Here is a 20,369-nt window from a genome sequence, read left to right on the forward strand (position 1 = left end):
TACAGCCTGGTTGTTCTTCCTCTTGCCCTATCACAGTTATTTCAAACGTTCAGGCTCCTCACTTTGTGTCCCACCCTACCTCTTCTTATAAGAGGGACTCCTTTAATACCTTACAGAGAAAATGAAGTAATTATTGGGGCTTGGGGCTGGGGAGATAGATTAGTTGGTAGAGTGCTTGCCTCATCAAGCACAAGGCCCTGAGTTCAATTCCTAGCACTGCCAAAAAAAAAAAAAAAAAAGTAATTATCTTGTCTCTATTCCTCAACTCCAGTGTACAAAATTATCTTGATCCATTCAAGTCCTCTCCTCCTTCCTCTGATCTACAGCTAAATTCACTTGTACCCTGGATTTTATCCCTGTCTCTCTTCTCACAGGCCTGAATGCATTACTAACGCTCTGGTGTCATTAATCTCTCCCTCTCCACTTGTATCTCAGAAGTGTCTGGCCCAGGTAAATTGCTGGTCACTGGAACATTGCCTTGTCTGGGAAATATCCTCTTGAAGCATTTCTTCAGATGAACCACTGACAGAAGAAAGAAGAAAAGGGAAATGATTCTTAGGAGTGAGAATTAGAAACTGGGGCTTTATATTTTAAATGCAAGGTTTGATGGCCATTCCTGTGGAATGGTAAATAGGAGGATCTGAGATCCACAGGTGTTTCTAAAGATAAATCCTGGCCATTCAACTTTCTTCAGAGTTACAACTGTCTTATCTGACACATCAAAGATATGTAACTAAGATGGGGTATACCTGGGTGTTTCTTTTCCTTGAGTTTTTCCTCCAAAGGATCTTTACATTTAGGGTACATAAATACATTTATTTTAATAGGATTTCTGTGATTCTGAAGACACAGATGTTACAACTCTGAATTTTATCCTCATCTCCAAGTTTGGAATCCAGAAAAAATTCTCCAGACTGTAGAGGAAAGGACAGACAGTGTTACTCTGGGCCCCTATTAAGAATTTTTATATTTTTACATCATTTGATGAACCATGTAGGGACAATACAAAGACATATTTACTAAAATAAAGGCTCCCCTAACTCTTTACAGAATGACTTTACTATTTCCTAGAGTCAAAGTGACCTCCGAACAGAGTACATGCTACTTCTACAATAGGGAAAGGCGGAGGGTAAGAAGGGTCAATGAATTCTTGGGTAGCGTGTCTTTGGCCTTTGGTTGAAACTATTTCAGGAAAGTTTATGATATTACAAATTCTCTCTGATAAAGTTGAACTTGATTTCTCTGATGGATAATTGTTTGGTCAGTCTCAATGGCTTCATTACATATTTTTAAATTATGTTATTTTAAACTACCATAATCAATACACTCTTTTTTCATAACACACTTTGGTTATAAATACTATCACAAAGTGCACTTTAACATTCATCGGAAACTTAAGATTTCCTTGAACTAACAGGATGACATGCTGGAGTGTATGAATATCTGCAGTGCAGTTCTGCCAGATGGTCATCTGTCTTCTCTTTGAATCATGGGTCATGAAAAGCTAAGATAGATGATAACCAATAAATAAAAAGATAGATCTCACTCCTCAGTTTATATCCAAAGGACTTAAAATTAGCATACTACAGTAACACAGTCACATCAATGTTTATAGCAGCTCAATTCACAAGAGCTAGATTGTGGAACCAACCCTACATGCCCTTCGACAGATGAATGGATAAAGAAACTGTGGTATATATACACAATGGAATATTATTCAGCCATAAAGAATAATAATATTATTAATATTATTAATATTATTTGCAAATAAATGGATAGAATTGGAGAATATTATGCTAAGTGAAATAAGCCAATCCCAAAAAACCAAAGGCCGAATGTTTTCCCTGATAAGTGAATGATAATATATAATGGGGGTAGGGGGGTGGGGAGTAAGAAAAGAATGGAGGAACTTTAGATTATACAGAAGGAAATGAGAGGGAGGTGGGGTATGAAAGATGGTGGAATGAGACAGACATCATTACCCTATGTACACGTATGATTACACGAATGGTAGGAATCTACATTGTGAACAACCATAGAAATGAAATGATGTACCTCATTTGTGTACAATGAATAAAAATGCAGTCTTCAAAAAATAAAAAAATGAATAAATAATTTTTAAAAGATAGACTAAAATTATAAGACTGGAAGAGGATGCTATTTTAGAATCTGTTTCTATCACCTTGCCTTTCTTTTTTCCTCTCCTCTATTCTTACTTTTGCTCCTCTTTGAACAAACTTTTACTTTATACCCACAGTATTCCAGGTCCCATGTTACATATCAAGGATATAGTGATGAACTGGAATCAATTTCTGCCTTTAAGTCTGTCTAGTACAGGAAAGAGGAAATGTTTCTGCATCTGAGAACCCAGATAGGAGAGATGTCTATATTCCTTAACTGAGTGGTGAGGAAATAGTCTATGGAGATGTGCTTGAACTCATCCTTTAAAGGATGGGTAGAGTTAGCCAAAGTGGGAGTGGATTTAGCCATACAGGCAACAGAAGAGACGCCCTAAACAACGCCATGGGAGACTGATAGTACACACGAAGTTGTGTAAATTGGTGGTATGTCAGGAGCACATTGTGGATGTAGATATAGGAGAGTCACGGTCACTTATTCTGATGATGATATTTCAGTAAAATGAAATTAGCCCTTACTTTTAATCATCTTCTGTAGCAGAGTTCTTAAAAAGCTGAAAAGAATAAAATCTGATTCTTTGACATTTAATCAGTAGCACATAAGTGCCAAATTCAGGGAGAGAAAACTCAAAGGAAATTTTTTGTCTGTTTAACATTCTTTTGGTAGTTTCTCTTGCTATTTGCTGAGGGCAATGGTTATTAATAGGAATAGTCAAGGGAATAATTTCTCAATTATTCTCAACTGATTTTCCTGGCACAATTTCATGCAAATCAGAAGGAAATTAATTCCATTTTTCATAAGATAGGAGAGCATGACCAGTTGAGTCAAGTGGACTCCAAACCTCAAAGAGTTCCACACCATCTTGGATCAGCCTCAAGGAATCCTGATTTTTATCTGATATGGCCCATAAGTCCAATTATTATATTCACAAGAAAGGCTCTTTAAGAACTCACTGTTAGTCATATTTAGCATTCAGGGGCAGGAAGTGATAAATCCTAACAAGGTCACATAACTTTTTAAACTGAGGACACTGAGAGTCTCTCTCCATCTATTTCTTTTGATCTCTCTCTATCCTTCCTTTTGATCTTCCTTCCTCTTTGCCCATTCTCTTTTTTGTTTTATCCCTCTATTTTTTTTTTTCTTTCTTAATTGATGTCTTATAACTGTCAGCATCTCCTTGGGCATTTAAAGATTTGTTGATACTTGGGTTTCTAACACATTTCATAAAAACAATTTCAAATAATTCTCCGGATTATTCACTTTATGAGGAAGGTCATAGTTTCCTTTTATGATTTCTCACATATTCCTGTGGTTGACAGAGCCACACCTGGAACAATGGGATTATTTCTTCTGTGTCATTCAGGTGCAAATCTCTTGTGGAAGATCCAGTCTCTCCCTGGCCCTGCCCTGTTTGGCATTTTAAACAGGGATGTGTATGAAGACATAGAAGCAGAATTGCCAAATCTATAGGTGATGAAAGCCAGGTTGGATAGTTAAGATGACAGAATCCATTTTCAAAATAATTTCAACTGGATAGAATTCTGGTATGAAATCAACAATATGAAATTGAAATGAGGCAAATATATATTCTAGTGTGCTGAATTTAGAGAGAATCTTTAAAAATTCAAAGCCTATATAGACTATATTGATGGGTTTTACTGGAATATTAGCTTAATGTAAGCCCAAAGCAAATAGTAGCTGAACAGATTAACATATTATTAGACTGTGAATTAAAAGTAGAATCCAGATCAAAGGAAGGAATGGCCACACTGTACTGTGCATTCCAGTACCATATCTGAAACATGACTATCCCTGGTGAGGCAGAACAGGTAAGGTAGGTAGATGGAAAGGGAAAGCCCGTGAGAAATAATGAAACTAGAAGAGGGTCTTCCTTTCAGATGAAAGGAAAGAAACAAGTGGAAGGAGACCTGCTGCATGTCTTCCCTATCCCAAGATCAGAGTGAGCCAGAGAACAGACAAGAAGAACATAGCAATAGCTTCTGGTAACCCCCATCTCTCTCCTACCTATGTTCCCTCCCTCTGTCTAGCTCTGTTCCTGTGAGTTCTCAAATGAGTCTAAATTTCTCCCATCATCATCTCTGTTTCTAACTATACATACTTATATCTCTGTTTTGACTAAGGTATGGACAAGATCAGCTTCAAAGGTGCTAGTCTATGCTATTGCACAGAAACTTGTGCTTAGAAGAAACTCATGCTCAGTTTAATGTCTACTAGGAATTCTTTCTTTAAAAATCTATTTTATTTAATGGAAAAATTAAAATTGTATGTATTTATGGCATATAGTATGATGTTTTGATATATGTTTACATTATGAAATGGCTACATCGTTAATTAACATCCATTTCCACACATATCTTTTTTTTTTTTTTTTTGCTTAAATCAACTTGACCATCTGCAAGTTTTACAATTCATTGTTATTAACTATAGTTACCATGTTGTATAGTAGAGCTTTTAACCTTCTTGAAATTCTTGACAAGTTTTGAACAAGGGACCTGACATTTTCATTTTGTGCTTGAGCTGCACATATTATATAGCCAGCACTGGGTGTTAAAAATATCTTTTTCTTCTTAGTTTAATTTTCCAAAATGGGTTTATTATTAAAATCAAGTGGCAAACAAACAATCTTGGCTACAGTGATAACTAGCAAGAATAAAATTTCAGATTACATTAATCCCAAAGTAAAGTGGAACCTGGCCCCAAATGCAATTAGTTGGCACACTTCAGAGGGTTCATATTTTCTGGTTACTTTCCATCTCATTTTTAGCTGCCCAAAATGTTAAATTCAGATAAGACATAATCTGAAATGAATTTTGGTTTAGCAGCAACACTAAATTAGGATCTGGTGCACGGCTGCGATCCAGGAACCAGCAGTAAGTCATAGGTTACCTCTATCACCTCTTGCCAATTCCCTGTTTCTAACCTGATCCTTCTACTTCTTTCTACCTGCTAGAGATCTCTGAGCTCTGACTTCTTCAGTGTAACTCCATTTACTTTTTTTTTTTTTTCTAGGCAATTGAAAAGGCGGGTTACACAAGTTAAGAATGCCGTCTTCCTTACATCTTGTTGGTATCATGTGAGTTTATCATGTTTGGCTAATTAAAAACAGGACACAGAAGAATGCTAGATACATTTTTTAGCATATGTTTCAAATACTCTATGACATATTTATGCTAAGAAGTTATTTATCTATCTTGAAATTCAAACACAGTTTGAATTGAATGTTCTGTATTTTTATCTTGGAAACCTAGCATTTCAAAGACCTCAAACATCTGGGAGATGCCTACTACGTGGCCTTCTCAACATCCACTGCTACCTCCTCAGTTTTAAGACCAGAAAACTATCTTTTGGCCTTACCTAATGGCAAATCCTGCACTCCTGCAGTTTCTGCCTCCCCTCTAGTTTCCATTACAAAAACGGTGAGCTTATTGAATAATCATGTATCTTCCCCAATTCACTTTACCAATTCTTCCCATTTACTCAATTTGACTTTCATAATTCCACTTCCAAGTGCAAACAGAAAGGCCACTATTACTAGATTTTGCAACTGGATGGTAACTGGTTTTTTCGCCATTATATCCACAGTAACCACTAACGTGCATGGCACCCAGTGGAGTTCAGTAAATATTTGTCAATTGATTGAATGAGTTAATTAAAGAATAATTTCCCTACAGACTGTTTGTTGGGATGGATGGAACAGAGAGTTCTATTTTATTCCAGAGCAAAGGACTTGGGCCAAAACCATTAGTACTCAGGAAAACCATTTTGACTTCAACACCAAGCATCAGAAGTCAGTGGAGGTGTTGAAATGTCAAGAGCTTCCTGCTTCCAGCAAATTCAGTCTCCTTGAGGAGTGGTGTGGAGCTGCCACTACAGATTGAACTCCTGGTTGGGACAGTGGGAATTGTTAGACTATTTTAAAACCGAGTCAAGGAAGCTAATGCACCTCTTCACATGTGCTATTTTTTTTTCCACTTTAGAGAGGTGTGTGTTTCCGAGTCCTGCTCTTCTGAGACCTGGGACATAGAACAGACTCATGCACATGTTCATGATTTGCCAATTTTCTTTGGTTTCAGACCTTACAGAGCACAAGGTCAGGGAAGTGGTTCCTATTAATGGAAAGTAAAGAGCCCTTAACTTTTCAGTTTATCTGTGATTTATGTGTTTCTCTGAGTGTGGCCAGATTTTCCTTGGCCTTGGACAAAACGAACATGGTGTAACAATCAAAAATGTGTGGTAATCGACTACGGGCTTATGGGGGAAATGCTATATTTTGGAATGTTACTCAAAAATAGTAACTAAGGAATTTTTATATATCTTGCCCTTTCTTTTTCTTTTTTTTTGCAGTACTGGGGACGGAACCCGGGGTACTCTACCACTGAGCCACACCCCCCAGCACTTTTGTATTTTTTATTTTGAGACAAGGTTTCATTAAGTTGCCCAGGCTGGCCTTGAACTTGCAATTCTCCTCCCTCAGTCTTCTGAGCCACTGGATCACAGCTGTATCTCACCATTCTTTTAATGTCGTAATACATGAGGGAAAGGGGTGAAGAGATACAGGGTGAAGTTACTGTGCATATTTGAGCAGTACGTGTGGTGCACAGGGGGGATATAAAAGTATATAGGATGGGGTAAGAGGTGTGGTATCCATGGGTCTAGGGTGAAGAATTGGTGGTGGCTCAACACATCCTGTGTCAGCTGTGAAGGCTGCATAGGGCACTGTGTGGGGGGGTGAACACACATGAGCAAACGAGTGTATACACGTGCAAGAAGAAGGACGGTGGCAGAAACCAGGTATGTGGTGTTGACGGAGTTGGGGACAAGTGTATGGATATGTGGTCAGGATTTATACAAAGGTTGAGGGAGGCATGGTGTGGGAATCCAAGAATATAATATAAAAGAGAAACGTCTGTGTGAATTTTCTCAAAGCGAGGATGTTTGTGTTTTGTGTGTGAGAGAAAAACTATTGGTGGAAGCTAAGTGTGAAGTGTGGATAAAGTGGTGGGGACAAAGTCTGCAAGTGTGTGTGACAGGGTATTTAAGGGAGTGAGGATTAGATGTAGTGTATTGAATTGAACAGAGTGTACATGTGGGGGATAGTAGTGTTAGACATTTGTGTCTAATTATAGATAGGATATATCTTTGAAAAGTTACTTGTGTGTGACAAGTCATATGCTTTGGACAAGGTGTGAGAGAATGTGTGTGTGTGTGTGTGTGTGTGCGCGCAAGCATGCGTGTGCATGTTCATATGCACTAATGCACAAGTATGTTAGGACAGAGTATATGTGTGGCAGATAGAGTCCCAAGGTGTCGGTGAGTGGTAGATCAGTATACATGTGTTTACGACAACTGTGTTTGTTTGGTAAATGAGTGTGTGCTGCAGACCCCTGGAGACAATGAGACCCTAGAAGGAACACCAAGTCACAATTGTGCATTTTTTTTTTCTCTCTGACCTGCTTACTCTATTTCAATTGTACTGATCATTAATAAAAGAGGAGCTTCAACACCCTCCCTATGGTTAGTCATGCCTAACAGACAAGTGGGCAGTGAGATTTCAACACAGTGCTTCCTCAGTTCTGCCCTGGGTGGGCGGAGAGGATGCCCCCAAGATGTTTCCACCCAGAGTGCTTTGTGCCACATCCTCTCAGCATCCCTGAATCTCAGTTCCATTGTACAGTACGTAAGATTTCATTCACCTCTGTTTTGAAAGCGTATGTCCTGTAGTGTGTTGGATCTGAAAAGATCCTCAGAGCTGCTCTGGCTAGTGGTTCCCATTTAGGACAACAGGGGAAGGGATGTGTCTGTAACAGAATCTGAGACTGATTGAGAGTGGGAATGCCAGGGTGGTTCGGGTTCCAGGGAGTTTTAAAAAAAGTCTCCTTTCATCATTTGGATGTCATTCCTTCCTCCTCTAATTGAAAACCACTGCTTTGGGCCAGCCCTCTCCTAGAAGAGAGGAATCCTGGCAAGATAAAACAGCCAACTTGAGATTCTCTGAGCCACCCATTGAAGACAGTAACCTTTTGTTGCTTGTTAACTTTTGTTATCTTTGTGCAACCCTGAAGATAGCACCTGAATTAAAGAAGCGTTCTTTGTGAGGTTAATTAGACAAAGACAATGATCTACTACATTATGATGTGGGACATGGGGGAGATCATAAATATACTACCTGAATTTCAATAAAAACTGAAAGATGAGCATCATGACCTTTATAGGGCACTCTGGAATACACGTTCATAATGGATAAAAATCTCAGATAGTATAGAAAAAAAAAATTTTTAACACATCAGTGTGTGTTCTAGGAAGAGACTCTGATCTTCCCAAACTATGAATCAATATGCCTAAGAGGAAATAGAAAAATAAGAAATAGGATTTCTCCCGTTCTTTTTGCCTCTCCAGTTTGCCCTCACTCCTTACAATGGCCTTCAGATCTAGCTAGAGAATTTAGAGATAATAATTCTCTGAACCTTTTAAATTTATCTGTCATTTCCTTTCTGTTTTCTTTGATCCCAAGGTTATTCCTCTTCCTGATCAAAAAGTAAAATAATGGGGGAAAACCATAATTTAGAAGTAAGTAGATCTTTCTTTAAATTTTGGCTCCATTTCTTACTTTGTGACCCTGGGAAATTTGCTTAACCTCTCTGAGTTTCAGCTTCTCCATCTGTAAAATGTTATACTACTGACTACTATGTAAAATTATAAAAATTGAATGATATGTATATGCCCAGAGGGTATGAGTCCTATTTCCTTTTCCAACAGATATTTTTTTTTTAGCCTTTACCTGCTATGCTAAATACCAGCAGTCACTGAAGGCAGAAAGTACCCCAAACTTCATCTGCCAGGAGAGCCCAGAAGGACCAAAACTAGGGTGAAATGAATGGGGTACTTTTCTTAGGCACAGAATTTAAGGAGATATCCAAACTGTTAGTAATCAAGATGTTACATTTAATGTATTTTTAAATAAAAGTTAATATTTGGGGGGATGAATATGTTCTAAAATTAGTGGCAATGGGTGCACAACTTTATGAATAAACTAAAAACCACTAAATTATACAATTTAAAAGTACAAGTTTTATGGTAAGTGAATTATATTTCAAAATAAAGCTGTTCTAAAAAATATAAAAATGATGAACAAAATATCAAAATTTTAATTTTAATGAAGGTAAGGATCAGGTCAGAAGTTACCCAAACCCAAAGACACTAGATTCCAGATCGAAGAACCACAAATACTGTGTGAGAAGAGGTAAGAAGGAAGTGGGGCCACATGCAGCAAGAAGGAACAGCTTACTTCCTGTTTCCTGTTTCTAGAGATCATTTTTCTTTCCCAAGCTATGAGCACCAATTTCCCCTGAGAACCTCTGTTAACGTCCTCTCAGTCTCTTCCTTCCCTTTCCTCTCACTTCTCCAGTTTTCAATGAAGAATGTGCAAGAGAGAGAGAGAAGCAGTTTGGTAGCCAAGCTTGATCAGGATAAGCAAAGCAAAGTCACTCTGTTCCGGGCCCCCCTCTAACCTCATAATAAGGTGAAGGAACTATTAAATTAACAACTGGCACCTGGATTCTTAAGGGAGGAAACTTGGGGAGGGAAAATACCTCCAAATGGTTCCATGGAGATGGTAGCAGCTAAGGGTATTTGTACCAGTTGGTATCTGGGCTTGCAGAATCAACCTCTTCCCTAGCAATGAGAGGAATTTGCTTGTCTGGAGGAGACAGTAAAACAGAATAAAACAGCTGATTGTGATGGAAAAGGAAAAAGAGAGAACCTGGAGAAGACATGAGACCAGGTTCTGTGTGGGGAGAATGGTGAGGCAGGGATCCCCTGAATGAGTGAAGGGGGAGGGACACCCAAAAGACTTTTAAAAACAGGAACGTCCAACATGGATCTTAAGTGTTGCTTAATATGTTCTAGTGGTGTAGTATCTCTCCCATAAATCCCAGGCTTAAATAAATTCTATAAGTGAGTGGGGGGTTGGTGTGGAAGACAATGGAGGGACTGAACTGCATATATAGCTTGGTCAGCTCAGAATGAAAAATGGGACAGGAGGCAGAAGCCCAGGATGCAGAAGAAGCTATGAGGAATAATCCCCGGGAGCTGTTCAAAAACCTTCCAAAGGGTTCTGGATTCTTTACTGGCCTTTGGAATGGGGAGAGATGAATCAGTTTTACCTAGTTCTCAAGGATCAGGGAGGTCACATCTGAGATCCAGGTTAAGATTAGCTATACATCCTGTTTAGAAGGTTCTTGTGGGCTCCATGGAGGAGAGGGGAGAATCTGCAAGTACATTCCATTTATAATTCCATTCCAAAAAAAAGTTGGAGGAAGAAAGAATTGATTGGATTGATACCAACCATTACTTCAACAGAGTTCATCTAAATATTTGGGCCCGATTCTCTGAGGTTCACGCCTAAGGTTATTATTTGGTACATTTCAAATATGTCACATTCAAAAAATTAGAATCTATATCAAGTTCAAGATCTTAGTTGGACAGCCAAGTTTTTTATTTTGATAACAGACCTTCCTATTTAAGAGCAGATGTTTGCAATATTACCTTACATGTATGATTCTCTTCTTTCCACCAGACCTCACATTAAAGGAGGTTTCCAATGGGAAACGATGGTTCAGTATGAACTAAACCGATTCTATAGTTTCATAGCATGCCAGGTAAATTTTTACTGGCTTTACCAGGCTTGTTTGTGACCAACAACTCAATTTTCTTCCCAGAACTTTCTGATCATAGATTATAATGTTTTATTTTGGACAAGCCTTAAAAAAACTCCAGCTCAAACCTGAAAATTCAGAAGTGAGTCTTTGGGCATAGGTAATTTTTTAAAGTTCCCAAATTGTTCTAATGTTCTGCATCAATGAAGAATAGCAGGAACTGAATTGTTGGAGGCATGTGTGTTTTGAAAAACCTCATTCTTTCCAATCAGTTATGATTGGTTTACTAAAATAAGATTTAAGATTATATAATTCTATGGACTGAATAACTGTTTATGTCATACTCTGTTTTTTCCCTATCAAAAGTCCAAACTAAGTAATGCAAATTTAGAAATTAATATAATAATCTCGAAGAGTCCTGATCATTTAGTTCCTACAAACAACAATAATTTTACTCTATTGAGAGAGTAATTTCATTTACTTGTTCATTAAATCAACATATTATTAAGCACCTTTTATGTGTCTATACTCTTCTATGCACTGGGGATACAAAAAAGAAACAAGATCCAAGTCCCTGGACTCAGGAAAAATTGATAAAGTAACAGGGAATTAAAATATAGTGTGACCCACGTGAAGAAAAGAGTAAGTGTGCAGAACATTTAATTGAATCTTGGAGGCTAGGAAAGTGTTCTTTGAAGGCGTGGTCTAGGATGAGGCTAGGTGAATGAGAAGAACTTAGACCAAATGAAAAAAAGACTCAAAAGAATTGTAACTATAAAGGTAAGAAGGGTAGGGACCAAAACCAAACAAGCAAAGAACACTCAAAGATCACGTATCGAGTATGACCACAGCTTAAAATTCAAGATGGATAGCAATTCAAGATAAGGTGGAACACGCAAGTAAAAGTCAGACCACGAAGGACCCCATGTATCATGCTGCGATATTTGGACTTTACCCAGGTGGAGTGTCAGAGAAAGATTTTAAAAGTCATCAAAATGGTTAATAACAAGAAGATTGACCACCCCCAAAACTGATGAGGACGTGGAGGTATTGTGATGAGCACAAAGTCTACTAAAGTTCTTATGACTCAGCTATTCTTCTGTGGATTATGTGCCCAACAGAAACAGGAACTGGTATTTATCAAAAGATGTATGTAAAAAATCAAAACATAACATCTAAAAACCTAGAAATGTCTTAAATATCCATCAACAGTTAAAAAGGGTAAATAAATTGAAATATATTCATAGAATGAAATATCACATAGCAATAAGAAATACTGAGTTACTTACACATGCCATGTACTGTGTGAACCTACTATATAATTCTGTTTGCATGAACTTTTAAAGTAGGCAAAGACACCCTATGATGAAAAAAGTCAGAAAAGTAGTTAGCGCATGGGTGGGGTATGATTCAAGAGGGGTATGAGGAAAACTTTTGGAGTGCAGAAAGTGTTCTATATTTGCTCTGGCATACATTTTTAAAAACATATCAAGCCAAAAATTAGATTTGGGCACTTTCCTGTACATAAATTATAAAAAGGGGAGGACAACAGCAATATTTGCTTTTTAGAGTGACCATTTTAGTTGTAGAATAGATGAAAGGCAAGGAGAACATGGAGCAGTTTTCTCAGTTAGAGATGGTGGTGGCCTGAAATAGGTGTGAATGAATTTTACGCAGAAAAGGTAAGGAAAGGGGCTTGGCATTTCCTATGCATGGTGGATGAGGGGGAAGGAAGTGTTAAGAGTGACTCAGAGGATCCTGGCTTAGGTAACAGGATGGATGGTGGTGACATTCTGAAAAAGGGAGGATAGGAGGTGGAACAGGCTTGAAGTCATATTTAGTAAATGAGAAAAACTCTGGGAAGAAGAAAAACTGGGTGTGGCCAAGATAGGCCATCCACTCTCTCTAGTTGGTCTGATGAGATGGTCATAATCTTAATTTGAGTCAGCTGCATTTTATTGGCACTGGACGAACAGGCTTGAGCCAGTCAGAGTGGTTGAGGGAAATATTAAGGAGTCACTGTCGCCTTGTGACTAGGAATCTGGTTTGAAAAGAAAGTCTGTGAAAAAGAATGGATTTAAAGCAATAGGCTTTAAAGTTTCCTAGATGTCAAGTAATGAAGAGGTAAGGGCAGATTATGCCAAAGGAAATATACTATCTTCATCTACATGGTGAGAAACACAACTCTTGGGCCTTTGAGAATGCATCTATTTACAGGTTGTGTGGCATGAGGGATAGTGGGGAAGAACAAGAGTTCCAGAGCCAGGCAGGTTCAAATCCTGTCACTCAAACACCCATATCCTCAGTTTTTAATTGGTAAAATGTTGCAAATAATACCCACTTTTCTAGATGTGGTGCTTAAATAAGCTCATGTATAAATACTCAACAAAGAGGAGCTTCCCTTTCCTCTTGTGTTCAAAGTGTGCATCTCCTTTTCAAGTCATGTAATCATCAGTCCTGAGACGTAATGGCCTACTCTGACTACTTTCCCATATACCACTGTATTTTCTGTCTGGTTTTCCAAATCCTATTCTACAATTGTGTCAAATAGTCATATTCTCCCTCTAATGTATGATATAAGAAGAGTAACTCTTAGTTATTGTAAAAAGTCTCTTTGTTCTTATCCATTCCATCTCTGAATTCCCATCTTTCTCTCACTAAAATGCTATTAAAGATGGTTTTCATTATTATTATTATTATCATTACTATTTGTGATACTAGGGATTGAACCCAGGGCTGCTCTACCACTGAGCTATATATACACCAAGTCCTTTTAAATTTTATTTTGAAACAGGGTCTCACAAAATTGGGAGGTTGGCCTCGAACTTAGAATCCTCCCTCAGCCTCCTGAGCCACTGAGATTACAGGCATTTGCCACTGTGCCCAGCTAAAGATATATTTTTAAGACCCAGAGATTAAACCATTGGTCTTAATGCTATAGTCTGAAATCATCTATTTAAATGTATCAAGAACTTTTTGGATCTTCTAAATACACAATCGTGTCATCAGCAAATATGAATAGGAAAAGAAGACAATCACTATTTGACAACATGATTGTGTATTTAGAAGATCCAAAAAATTTCACCAGAAAACTTCTAGAACTGATAAATGAATTCATCAAAGTAGCAGATATAAAGTTAACACCCACAAATCGAGTGTGTTCCTATACATAAATGATAAATTCACTGAAAGAGAAATTAGGAAAACTATTCCATTCACAATAGCCTCAAAACAAAAAACAAAATATTTGGACTCAGTCTAACAAAAGAGGTGAAAGTCCTCCCAATGAAAACTACTGAACACCAAAGAAAGAAATTGAAGAAAACCTTAGAAGATGGTTCTAAGCACCCATGCTTTTGGATAGGTAGAATTAGCACTGTCTAAATGGCCATACTGTCAAAAGCATTATACAGATTTATGAAATTCCTATTAAAATCCCAGAACTTCAACTATACTACAAGGCAATAGTAACAAAAACGGCATGGTATTGGCACCAAAATAGACAGGTAGATCAATGGTACAGAACAGAAGACACAGAGACAAACCCAAATAAATACAATTTTCTCATACTAGACAAAGGTGCCAAAAACATGCAATGGAGAAAAGACAGCCTGTTCAACAAATGGTGATGGGAAAACTGGAAATCCATATGCAGCAGAATGAAACTAAACCCCTATCTCTCACCCTGCATAAAACTCAACTCAAAATGGATCGAGGACCTTGGAATCAGACCAGAGACCCTGAACCTTATAGAAGAAAAAGTAGGTCCAAATCTTCATCATGTCGGATTAGGATCAGACTTCCTCGACATGACTCCCAGAGCACAAGAAATAAAAGCAGGAATAAATAATTGGGATAGAGTCAAACTAAAAACCTTTCTCTCAGCAAAGGAAACTATCAGCAATGTGAAGAGAGAGCCTACAGAGTGAGAGAAAATCTTTGCCACACATACTTCAGATAGAGCACTAATCTCCAGAATCCATAAAGAAATAAAAAAATTTTACACCAAAAATACAAATAATCCAATCAACAAATGGGCTAAGGAAATGAGCAAACACTTCACAGAAGAAGCTCTACAAGCAATCAACAGATATATGAAAAAATGTTCAGCATCTCTAGTAATAAGAGAAATGCAAATCAAAACTACTCTAAGATTCTATCTCACCCCAATTAGAATGGTGTTGATCAAGAATACAAGCAACAATAGGTATTGGTGAGGATGTGGGGAAAAAAGTACACTCATACATTGCTGGTGGGGCTGCAAATTAGTGCAGCCACTCTGAAAAGCAGTGTGGAGATTCCTTAGAAAACTTGGAATGGAACCACCATTTGATCCAGCTATCCCACTCCTTGGCCTATACCCAAAGGACTTAAAATCAGCATACTACAGTGACACAGCCACATCAGTGTTTATAGTAGTTCAATTCACAATAGCCAAATTGTGGAACCAACCTAGATGTCCTTCAATTGATGAATGGATAAAGAAACTGTGATACACACACACACACACACACACACACACACACACACACACATATACATACAATGGAATATTACTCAGCCATAAAGAAGAATAAAATTATGGCATTTGCAGGCAAATGGATGAAGTTGGAGAATATCATGCTAAGTGAGATAAGCCAATCCCGAAAAACCAAAGGACGAATGATCTCGCTGATAAGCAGATGATGATACATAATGGGGGGCAGGAGGGAGGCAAGAATGGAGGAAGGAGGGACTGTAGAGAGGGATAAGAGGGGTGGGAGGAGTGGGGGGAAGGAAAAATAACAGAATGAATCAAACATCATTACCCAATGTAAATGTATGATTACACAAATGGTGCACCTCTACTTCATGAACAACCAGAGAAACAAGTAGTACTCCATTTGTTTACAATTAAAAAATGAAAGAAAAAAATCCCAATGACATTCTTCATAGAAATAGAAAAAATAATCATGAAATTCATTTGGAAAACTGAGAGACTCAGAATAGTCAAAGCAATCCTTAGCAAGAAAAGTGAAGTAAGAGGCATCACAATACCAACCCTTGAATTATACTACAGAGCTACAGTAACAAAAAAGGCATGGTATTGGCACCAAAACAGACATGAAGACCAATGGTACAGAATAGAAGAAACAGAGACAAACCTACATAAATACAATTATCTCATACTAGACAAGGTGCCAAAAACATACATTGGAAAAAAGATAGCCTCTTCAACAAATGGTGCTGGGAAAACTGGAAATCAATATGTAGCAAAATGAAATTAAATCCCTATCTCTCACCCTGTAGGAAACTCAACTCAAAGTGGATCAAGGACTTAGGCATTAGACCAGAGACCCTGCACCAAACAGGACAAAAAGTAGGCCAACTCTCCACCAATTCAGCTTAGGAAATGACTTCCTTACCAAGATCCCTAAAGCATAAGAAATAAAATCAAAAATCAATAAATGGGATGGAATCAAACTGAAAAGCTTCTTTATAGAAAAATAATCAATAATGTGAAGAGAAAGCCTACAGAGTGGGAGAAAACCCATCATTAAATGGACTGAGGATCTGAACAGATACTTCACAGCAATTAGAGAAATGCAAATCAAAACTACACTTAGATTTCATCTCACTCCAGTCAGAATGGCAATTACCAAAAATACAAACAACAATTAAAAGTTGGTGAGGATGTGGGGACAAAGATAGACTCATACATTGCTGGTGGTGCTGCAAATTGGTGCAACCACTCTGGAAAGCAATGTGGAGATTCCTTAGAAAACTTGGAACCACCATTTGTCCCAGTTATCCCACTCCTCAGTCTATATCCAAAGGACTTAAAATCAGCATACTGCAGTGATGCAGTCACATCAATTTTATAGGAGCTCAATTCACAATAGTGAAACTGCGGAACCAAAATTGATGACCTTCAATAGATAAATGGATAAAGAAAATGTGGTACATATACACAATGGAATATTGCTCAGCCATAAAGAATGAAATTATGACATTTGCAGTAAATGAATGGAGCTGGAGAAAATGAGGCTAAGCAAAATAAGTCAATCCCAAAGAACCATGGGCCCAATGTTTTCTCTGGTATTTGGATGCTAATTCACAATAAGGGGGTGCAGCTAGGGAAAAATAGAGGTACTTCGGATTAGACAGAGGGGAGTGAAGAGAGAGGGTACAGAGGTGGGAAAGACAGTAGGTTGAATCAGACATTATTACCCTATGTGCATATGTAATTACACAACTGGTATAATTCGACATCATGTGCAACCAGAAGAATGAGAAGTTATACCCTATTTATGTATGATAGGTCAAAATGCATTCTGTCATGTATAACTAATTAGAACAAAGATCAATCAATAAAAAATAAATAAAGATAAATAATAACGAAATATATCAGGATTAGTTTGGTAGCATTTAACCAAAAGTTTTTAAACCGCAGTGGTTCAAAAATGCTAAGAAGTCTGGGTTGGCCTGGAAGCTCCTTGATCACGTAAGGACCTTAGGCTACTTTGTGTTCTCTGTCCACCACCTGGGTTTTTGATCCTCGAGTTACCTTGTAGTTCAAGGTGGCAGTCACAGCTCCAGGTATCTTGTCTTAGTGGTAGGTCAGAAGAAGGAAAAGAGGCACAGGGGCAATAAAGGACACGCTGAGATGGGACAATTGTCTTTACAACGGCCTTTATGAAAGTTCCACAAAAAAATTTCAGTTTACATTTCACTTGAAAGAATGGACATTTTTTTTAAGCTGTCTGTTTTATCTCAACTCCCTAAGGTCTCCCTCCCAGTAATGGGAACAAAGCCCTTAAAGCTGTTCCAGGAAACAGCCCCAAACAGAGAGTAAAAGAGTAAATTGAGCCAGATAGCCAGATAGTGCTCAAACAGTAGGATTACCAGAAACTATTGACCAGAATCTACACCCTGTTGTAAAACATTGTGAAACATGTTGTATGTTATCAGCCAACTCAGACCCCCTTTGGAATTTCCCGGGGGCTTTGTTCCCCCTTTTTTCCTTTTTTTCCCTTTCATGTGCGACCCCTCCCGATGTGTGGTCTCTGCCTTTATAAACCTACAAGATTTTCTGCTAGGAACTCGACTCCTGGACTCCTGTGTGAGTCACAAGTTGGGTCCCAGCACACTGGAATAAACACCTCTTGCGGATTGCATCAAGTGACGCCTCCTGCGGTTGATTGGGGTTGCCGTGGATCCATGGGACAGAGTTGGGGTTTCCTTTTTGGGGGTCTTACATTTTGACCAAAACTAGCTTCAAGGAGAGCTTGAAAACAATTCCAGGTGATAAGATGACCAGACAAAAATCTGGATTCCGTTCCTAAGGAGAGAGGGAAGGATACATATTGAGGTAGGCAACTAGTATTCTCCTCCCAAGAATTTCATTCATCTAGCCAATATTTATTATATGACTTTAGTTAGTCACTGTTCTGAACATTAAGGAAAAAAGAAAAAGGACAAATCTCTATTTTCATAGCGTTTACATTCTAGTGAAATAATAGCATTTATGAAAGTGACTACTATATGACAGACATGGTTTTAAGGATTTTACTTGTTAATTGAGATTTGTAACAATCCTCTGGGATAGGTACCATCATTACCCATACTTCATAGATAAAGACAGAGAGAAACTGACGTTAAGTCATAACTGATAGAACCAGGATTTGGATTCAGAGAGACTAACTCCAGAGTATATGCTTATAACTTCTATACTATATTGTTTCTCTTCCATTTCCCCATATGTTGAATTAGCTTTCTTTTCTTGGCATAAAAAATTAACATGTATATTTTGGAGGCTTAAATAATAGGACTCAGTTCTCCCACTTTTCTCTGCTTGTTAGGGGGATCAATAGAAGGAAGAGCTTATCAGGAATGAGTAGCAAAAAGTTGTCACATACAGACCTAGAAAATTACTGGGCTCAGATGCCATTTGAGTAGGAGGCATCCTCCTTCCCTTTTTTAAGAGCTGTGACTTGAACTGGCATCACTAGTTGCTCAATCCAGAAACCTGAACATCATCTCTGACTCCTCTTGAAAGAATGAACATTTTTTTAAGCTGTTTTAAAGAGTGAACATTTTTAAGCTGTAAGCTGTTCTAAAGAATGAACATTTTTTTATCTCAACTCCCTAAGGTCTCCTGCCCATTGTCTTAACTCTCTGATGTCACCCTCCTGGTTATCTTAACTCCCTGAGGTCACCCTCCCAGTGATGGGAGCAAAAGCCCCTAAAAGCTGTTCCAGGAAATAGCCCCAAACAGAGGGTAAAAGAGTAAATTGGGCTAGATGACTAAATAGTGCTCAAACAGTAGGATTACCAGAAACTATTGACCAGAATCTACAGCCTGTTGTAAAACATTGTGAAACATGTTGTCAGCAAACCCAGACCCCCTTTGAAACTTCCTGGCAGCTTTGTCCCCCTTTTCCCTTTCATGTGTGACCCCTCCCGATGTGTGGTTTCTGCCTTTATAAACCTACAAGATTTTCTGCTAGGGACTCGACTCCTGGAGTTGGGTCCCAGCGCGCTGGAATAAACACCTCTTGCGGTTTGCATCAAGTGACGCCTCCTGCGGTTGATTGGGGTTGCCGTCCATCCATGGGACAGAGTTGGGGTTTCCTTTTTGGGGGCCTTACATTTGGGGGCTCGCCCGGGATAAGATGGCCCCCCCTCATCCGCGGAGTCGACCTTGGAGGTAAGAAGGGGTACCCCGAAGTTGTCTGTCTTTGTCTTGTGTTTTGTTAGTTGGTCTGGTTCTGTGAGCGCGCTTTCGGTTTCGGTGGCAGCCGTTCGGTGACTCGTGAGAGTGACCGAACAGTGGCCGGCAGACGTGCCTGGGGGGCCACAGGTTGCAGCCCTGGGGGACGCCCTAAGGGTGGAAGGAGAGCCAGGGACGCCTGGTAGTCTCCGTCGGTAAGGGCGCTGATGGGGTTCAATTGGTGGATCAGAGATTGGCGCCCGTCTGTATCTGGTTCTGTTGTGTGTTTGTGGTGGACAAGGTGGAGGAAGGGTTGGAACAACTGGGGGGTTCTCGGACCGGGCTACTCTCGGGTGGACCCCAAAGGTTCCTTCTCTGGACTCCCCCTCCCAACAGCCCTGAAGGATAACTTAGCAAAGTAGCTTCAGTCTCAAAAGTAATGAAAAATAAGGTCTCATAATTTTAACATCCAACCTGTCCTGATGAGGTGGCTAAAATGCCTTAGACACAGAGTTTCTGTTAAAACCTGTTAGATCCTTCCAGATCTCAGTCAAGGCTTACATTGAAATATAAATAAAAGAAGCCTAAAGGCTCAGTAGGAGACCGGTCTCAAACCCAGGGAAAGAAAAGGTAAAAAGAGTCTTTAAAACTCCAGCAAAGTAAATGCTATATTTTTATTATATGTTTTTTTGAGCTCATGATTTTTTGATCAGTTCTATTTTTTATTCAACTAGAGTTTTTGAACATCTGTTACACTACAATGGAGATTCACCTATAAAGTTACAAGGGCTTGATTTTGTGTTATTTGTATGTTGTGCTGTCTGATGTCATGTTTTGTCTGTATCAAAACTGAGCGCTCCTAA

Source organism: Sciurus vulgaris, assembly GCF_902686455.1.
Source record: "Sciurus vulgaris genome assembly, chromosome: 15".
Lineage (NCBI taxonomy): Eukaryota > Metazoa > Chordata > Mammalia > Rodentia > Sciuridae > Sciurus > Sciurus vulgaris.